This window comes from Microtus oregoni, unplaced genomic scaffold, assembly GCF_018167655.1.
Source record: "Microtus oregoni isolate MIOR12 unplaced genomic scaffold, Mior012 000047F_ref0000412, whole genome shotgun sequence".
Lineage (NCBI taxonomy): Eukaryota > Metazoa > Chordata > Mammalia > Rodentia > Cricetidae > Microtus > Microtus oregoni.
In genome coordinates this window covers 8,684,145-8,692,225 of record NW_024543221.1, presented here as the reverse complement: position 1 = coordinate 8,692,225, position 8,081 = coordinate 8,684,145, and positions in this window count along the sequence as shown.

The following is an 8,081-nucleotide window of genomic DNA, read 5'->3' as shown; positions in this document are numbered from 1 at the left end:
TGACCTTGAAGCAGGGCATGGCCTACGAAGGATTGAAAATCTTTCCTGGTATGTGGGGGGAAAAGAGTGACATCAGAGAGGGAGAGATGTCTCCCTGGGTGTCTAAGATGAGATTTGATCTTGCCTGGGGAAATGATGGCTCTCAATATTAACAAAATGAAATGGCCCCAAGAGGATGTGGCGCTATCTAGTGGTGGTAAATGGTAGCTCAGTCCATTTTAAGTTAAAAAAAAGTCAGTCTTGTGCCTGAGTCTAGTTTTCTGTAGCAGAAACAATTCTGTGTGAAGGAAGAGGAGGAGTCCCTAGGTGCCTTGTGTTTCTCTCCTTCAGGAACGTGACTTTCTTTTGTTTGTTTGTTTGGTTTTTATTTTATTTTTAAATCTATATAAATATAAATTAGTACATTAAATGTGCATGTGTGTGTGTGTGTGCACGCGCACGCGGGTGTGTGCATGCACGCACAAGTGCCACGATACACAAGTGGAGGTCAGAGGAGAGCTTGAAGTCAGTCCCTCATTCTAGCACGTGAGACCTGGGATTCAACTCAGGTGGCCAGGCTTGGCAGCCACCCTCCCCTCAGGACACTGCCCTGGCCCTAGACCCACATTTCTAACCCTGGTGAAGATGGCATCCATTTCCCCGTGACTCATCACTTCAGGTGAACCTCCTCATTGTCTCTGGACCAAACCTTGTGTGAGGCAGCTAGAGATAGCACTGCAGAACGGCCCCCGCATGGAAGACGGTACCCAGGCACCCTTCTCATTTAACACTTGCCTTCTTCTCCAGTCGGATGAAGGGTTCTGCTCAAAGACAGAGAACCCAGTGACCTCAGGAAGCTCCGGGCAGCTCTCAGGCCCACTGTCAGTAAGATTTAAAGGCCGTTCACACGTGTTTATTTTACAATTAATGAGTGGGTTAGTACTGAAGGCCAAGCTGATGGCCCATTTATTCTGGATACTGATCACATTCACTTGAAATATAGGACCAGGACTATCACCAGCTTTCAGAAAGAGCTCCCAAGAGCCAGTGATGGGCATATGAGGTCAGGTCTAGAGATCTGCCCTTTGCGGGGGTTCTATGCATGACAACTTCATGGGGCAACCATGGTGAAGAGGTGCAACCCAGGGCTGCCGAGCTATAATGAATGGGACTGTGGAATGACTCTGGTGGGCAATCTTGAAGGCTGGCTCTTTTGGCATTCCCCAGAAAGAACTAGAAACTTGCCAGCAGGAAATAAAGTAGCCACTTAGGCACACAAGAACAGAAAGAAAGCAGGATGGAGCTGGGTATAGTGGCGTGAACCTACCATTCTGGCCCTTGAAGGACTGAGCTAGAGCCTCACCAGATTATACATTGATTGGGCTATACAAAGTGAGTCTGGGGCCTGTCCTCATTTTATTTATTCTACTGTGATAAAATGTCGTGTCCAAAAGCTTCTTGGAGGAGAAAAGGTTTAGCTCACCGTTCCAGGTTGCAGTCCAGCATGTGGAGAGGCGAAGGCTGCAGGTCCTTGAGGGAGCAGGTTGCACCTGAAATCAAGAGCAGGGAGAGAAATGCACGCACACATACTTCCTTGCTGTGTGTTCAGCTTTCTTCACTCTCGCGCAGTTCAGGGTTCCCCTGCCTAGGGAATGGTGCCGCCCAAAGTGGGCTGGGTCTTCCTGTATCAGTTAAGACAATCTCCCATAGATACGTCTACAGGCAAAACCAATATGGACGATGCCTCATTGAGAGCCCCTCTTCCCAGATGGTTCTAGGCTGTGTCAAGTTCACAAAACTAAACATCACATACCCAGTCTGGGTCACGTGACAAGCCCCCCCCCATCTTTATTTTCATTTCTGTATGTTTGTGTGTGAAAGTGCCAGAAGTCGGTCGATGTCTTCCTATATAACCCTCCAGGGTTAATCTGAGGCTCACCATTTTTAATTCGCTGACAAGCCACTGAGTCCCTGAGATCACCTGTGTCCGTTTCCTCTCCTGCCTGACTGGAGATACAGAAGCACCTGGCTTCTCAATGTGATGTAGACATCTGAACTTAGACCCTTGTATCCCTTCCTCCAAACCCAAGCATTCCTGCTGAATGCATAGCACTTTCTCACCATCACCAGATTAACAAGTCCGAAGCTGGACTGTTCCAAGTCAGGGACCACTTGGATTTGAGCTTCTCGAAGGTGGCGGAGCGGCTCTCGGCTGTGACCTTGACAGGACATTTAACTGGAGGGTGGTTGGTTGCAAAGCCCTGTGCTGCATTTTCCAGAGTGGAAGCCTGAGTGTGGCGGGGGCGGGGAGGGGGTGTGGACTCTTAAAAAAGAACGCTGTGGAACAGTAATTTTGAGACGAGTGGCATGCCTCAGTCTTCTTACAAGACGGAACAGCCCACCCGAAGGCTTTGGAAAGGCCTGTGTAAATGATTGTTTGCGTTTTGTTTGGCCCTTTGAGAAATGTCATTCTGGTATCTAGGGAAACTTGTGGCAGAGCTCAGGAGACCCATTCAGCTGGAGTGGTGCCTTCGTGGGAAACCTGGAGGAGATAAAGGGACCCCACTGCTAGACCCTCTGCAGCCCTTGCCTCACGACAACACCTGGTGGTGGAAGAGCCCAAGGATGCCACGTGCTCTCTCGCCATCTGAAAACTTCGTCTTGACACTGCAGACCTTTAAGTCATCTGTCTATCTGTCTGTCTCTGTGTCTTGGTGTCTTTCTGTTTATACGCTATGTTTTGAAACAGGGTCTAGCAACATATCTCAGGAAGACCGTAGACTCATCAGGCTCCAGCTTGAGACTCAACAGTGTGGGGCGAAGGGATGCTCACAGCCACACCGTGCTCTGTGTGCAGTTTGAACCGTGCTCCTGTTTGCTAGGAGATGCAGCTTACTTCTGTTGCTTTCTTAGACAGGGTCCGGTGAATTGTTGGTGTTTGAAGTGGACTCTCATGCAGCCAAGACTGGCCTCAAGCTTGCTACACAGCCAAGGGTGGCTGAACCTCTGACCCTCTGGCACCACCTCCTCAGGGCTGGGATTGCAGGCGTGCGGCACTACACCTAGCTGTGTGCAGCGTTGGGGATCACAGCGGGGGCCTCATGCATGCTAGGCAAGCGCTCTACCGACCACACTACATTCACCAGCTCCGTGTTATGATAACATTGTAAATTACTTAATTTCAAACAAGAAGAGAAAAAAAAATCTCCCAGTACCACGAAGTCCTTGGAATCTATCTAATAAAAAATGTGCCTGTTGTTCCCCATCCCCCATCTCACCATACCCTCCGAAGACGTGAGGCCACAGCTTGGCTACAACCCAGACCCAAGTCTGGCCAGACCAGTGGAGCTATCAGCTCCCACACTGTTCCAGCTTAGAGACAGGAGTTACCCTTGATCACAGCGCTAGTCTTCTTGGACAGCCTGTGGGTCCTGTTTCCCATCCACCTTCTCCTGAAGCCATTTTGGATGGGAGGGTCAATTTGGCTATTGAACAGTCTAAAGCATTCGCCCTTGGTGGTCCTCAGCCACGTGTCTTGACCTTCACAGAGCCTTCTACACTGAAACTCACGGCCTCTGATTCTTCCCCTACGTTCTCTTCTCTTCTGCTCTCCATGAATCCCTGACCTGGGTCCTCAATAGTCCGTCCCCATTGAGCCTAATGGGTTCCGGGTCAAGCCTACCTTCTCCCACCCTCTTTAGGATTTTTTTTCTGAGAGTCCTGTATATAAAGTATTGTCATAATTATCCCTGATTAATATTTTTGCACCTAATAAAGTCTCGGGGCCTGGGCTGGGGAGGCTCACCTTCCAGATGGCTTCTCCAGCAATTAAAGTGACTTGTTAGCTGGAGGCCCGGGATGGCTGAGGCCAGCTGGAGAGCTGTCCTTTGGGAGCAGCTCTGGTTAACATCAACCGGGAAAGCTCTCTGTAAACACATGAATAATTGATTGTGCCGCGCTCACATAGCTACTGCAGATCTGAGCCCGGATGACTCATTTGCGAGCCATCCCTGTCGTCTGGATGCCATAACATTGGAGGAATGATGACGGTTTCTTGGAGGTTCTTCTGTGGCCGGCATAGCCAAGACGAAGACTGTAATGGTTTGTTATGATGACCTTTGCTATTCCATTAGGCTCAATTGCTTTAAAAAATGATGTGCGCGTACTTTAGGAACATTTTTACCCTTTACGTTGACCTGACATCATAGTTTATATTAGTAAATGTATTAATGACAGAGGAGTGTTTTCATGTCCCAAGGACAAGTTTTAACAACCATAATCTGCCCTCAGTCATCATAAATATAAATGTATTGGTCAAACAGACCTCGTTAATGTGGCCAAGATAAATGCAAGCCTATATTTTAAGGCGGTGGAAGCCCTGGAGAATATGCGGAGCTTTCTGTGGGCCTGTGAGATTCTGTGTATGTGTTATCTGCAGGCTGAGAAAATTAACATGTTCCCCCGCCTCTGGTTCTGTATCAGACAGATATAAATGTCTTAAGGATGTCGAGTGAGATTGTTCACATAGTTTCTGGACACCGCTAATGCCTGGTGGGGTGAATCTCAGTTCTTCAGGCCTGTCTCCTCGCTCCGCTCACAGGGCTTTTAGAGAAAAGGGAGAGCTCCAAGGTCCTGGCAGTGTGGCTGCTCAGCTGACGTGTCTCTGAGTTATAGCGTGTCCCAGCCTTTTCACGATATTAGCCTCCCTCTTCCCCAGGGTCGTCTTTACTGTGAGACAGGGCCTTCTCCTGGGGATGAGTGCCTCACACTGGTTGGGAAGCCGCATGTCGGCAGACAGTGTTCCGGGCGTCATCTGCAGGCCGAGTGGAGGAGACAACTCTTTGTCTCTCCGCTACACCACACTCTCCAGCGTCTGTGTTCCGAGCTTCTTAGGTAGAAAGTAAACAGATTTTTAATGGTATTCTGTTTTGAACAGAGAAAAAAACACTCAAAGCAGGTCTGTCTCAGGGCCTCTCACAGTGAAGACGGTTTTTAGGGTGAGTCTGTCTCCCCCGATACGATCAACTCGGTGCCATCATTAACTTCTCTGTAGGTTGCGGTCATTTAACAATGAATGACGGATGGCCTCTTCAGCCAGAGACCTTGGCTCTTGAATTGCTCTGACTGAATCTGCTTTTACATTTTTTTTTTTTTTAAACAGCACCAAACACTGGGCTGTAGGATTTGATCTTGCCTGGATAAGTTCTCTGGGACGAGGGCCTAGATTCTTTTCTAAACTTGTGCTAAAATGGTCTCTTTTAACCATTTAATGGTTTAGAAATTGAGGCATACACAATGTTTCCATGGCAGAGTTTTTCATGACACACGAGAGACAGACAATGCAAGAGTCCTTGGACAGATGGACGAGCAAACAGAGGCACTCAGTGGCATGTTATTGGGCCTTAAAATTTAGCAAGCCCCTGGCATGTCTTCCACACAGATGAAGCAGAAGCAGTCACACAGCATAAATACCACACAGATCCGCTTGTGCGGGAGCCTAGTAGTCAAATTTTAAAATGCCGAGAGAAGGGAAGCATTGAGGGTGGGGAAAGCAGGGGTGGTGACTGGCGTGCTGCTGTCTCATGGGTTCGGGGCTTCAGTCTTACAGGTTGAAGGGAGATCCAGTGCGTCATTATACAGTGACGAGGCATGGTTCCCTCGGCAAGCTTGATGCTCTGTACTGAGATCTGAACATGGCATGAAGAGGGGAGGAGGAGGAGGAAGAGGTGATGGAGATGGGGAGGAAGGGAAGGGGGAAGAGGGGAGGAGGAGAAAAGGGTCAAGCCCTGAGAGGCTTGCGGGTGGGTTTACACTTTATAAGCCTCCCCAGGAAAGCCACTGTAGGTGCCAGCCTTGAGAAAAACCCCACCCTTTCCGAACCCATGAAGGAGTCTTCTCGCAGACACTAAAGTGATGAAGTTGAGACATTAGACATCTCCACAGAGGGTGAAGTAATTACCCAAAGTCCTCCAGCTCTTTCGTCTGAACTGTGGATTTTGTTAGTAATTATTATGTGTGTGAGGGTGCCTATGTCAGAGGTCAGAGGACAATTTTGTGGAGTTGTTTCTCTCCTTGCATGCTATAGGTCTGAAGTTGGAGCTCCGGTCGCGAGGCCCACACGTTTACACAGGCCTGAAGACGGAGCTCTGGTCGCGAGGCTCACACGCCTACGTAGGTCTGGAGACGGAACCGCTTGCACAGTCTGTTACCTTGCATCTCCGTTGCTGTAATAGAACACTCGGATGAAAAGCAGCTCTGGAGAAAAGGGTTTGCTTGGCTAACAGATTACTGTCTATCCTCAAGGAAAGCCAATGTGGGAACTAGGCAGGACCTGAAGCAGAAACCTTGGAGGAACGCTGCCAACAGACAGAGGGAGCAACTCCATGGCTTGCTCAGCCTTCTTTCTTATACAGTGCAGGAGCACCTGCCTAGGGTTGGTACCACCCGTGGTGGGCTGCCCCCCCCCCCACATTGACACTGTACAGACTGCCTATAGACCAGTCTGAAGGAGGCGATCCTTCAGGTCCCTCTTCCTAGGTAACTCTCATGTGTCAAGTTGGCAACAAGCAAACAAAAACTGGCACAAACCGCAATCTCCTTTCCCCACTGAGCCATCTCACCAGCCCCTAAGGTTGAAGGATTTGGAGCAGAGGTGGTACCTGGCTACCTGTCTTCAAACAGCTTTGGTATTATCACCATATTTGCCCAACTGTACCTGAATGGAGAGGCATGGTTTAATCTTGGTCCCTCCTGGTGATCTTACGTTCTGTAATTCGTGGAAAGCAATGGGTAAAGTTGGGAGGGGCCGAGTCAGCTTTTTCTCCTCCCAGTTCCTTCCAGGATCTGCTCACCTAGAAGGTAATTGAAGGCTCTGATGATCTTGGCTAAGAGGACCCTATTCCAGCTGGAAGGGTACTAGCGTTCTCTAGGGTTTCCTGAGGCTGGCAGGATGAAATCCACACTGGGATTTGGTATCAGAATTTCTGTTGTTTCCAGGCTTCTAAACCACATCTTTAGCCTCTAGCTTATCGTGTGCCATCTTTCCTCATCCATGCTTTCTTCCTCCTTTTCTCTCTCCCTCCTTCCCTCTTTCTTTTCTTCCTCTTCTCCTTCCCTTTTTACAGTGCTGGGGATTGAGCCCAGGGCTTCCAATATGTTATGTAAGTGTCTCTGAGCTGCACCCCACCCCGTGGCCGGCCTTTATTAGTGAGAAGCAGGTAGTTTGATCTCAATGAAACAAAATGATAACAGCAAACAAAGTGTGAGCTCTCAGCTTCCCGCTCCAGCTGCTATGTCTGCCACTTGTCACAAGTCTACCCACTATGATGGGTTCTCATCCCTCTGGAACTGGAAGCTCAAATAAATTCTTCTTTCTGTAAGTTGTATTGGTCATGACATTTCATCATAGTAATGGAAAATTAACATAAACAAGTAAATTAACGTATATAAATAAATACAGCCGGGCGGTGGTGGCGCACACCTTTAATCCCACCACTCGGGAGGCAGAGGCAGAAGGATCTCTGTGAGTTCAAGGCCAGCCTGGTCTACAAGAGCTAGTTCCAGGACAGGAACCAAAAAGCTACGGAGAAACCCTGTCTCGAAAAATCCCCCCCCCCAAAAAAAATACAATCCTATTTTAAAAATTATACTTAACATCATCGTGTGTGTTTAAAATATATGTGTGTGGCCTCATGCGTCACAGCATGAGCATGGACACAATGCTCCCCCCTTCCTTTCTCACATGGGTTCCCGAGATCAAAGTGAGGTGGCCAGACTTGCCTCCGCGCCGCCCCCACCCCACCCCAGCCCAATACATTCCAGTTGTATCTTGTGTTTGTAGGGGGACCTGAAGTCTGAGGAGTGACGTTTTAGTGATGGACAGAGAAAGGATTCAGGTCTTTGAGATGCTTCTGTGAGTCCCTCTGGCTTCCTGATGCCTGCTTGTGGCAGCAGATTTGAGAAGGGTTCAGTAACCTGCCCACATTATATATGGGAGGCCAGAACCAGACTCAAGGCTTTGGCTTCTGGAGACACATGGCTACCCCCTCAAAGAGGGGAAGTGTTGTCAATTGAAAACAAGCTCCCCCCTTCTCGTTTTTAAA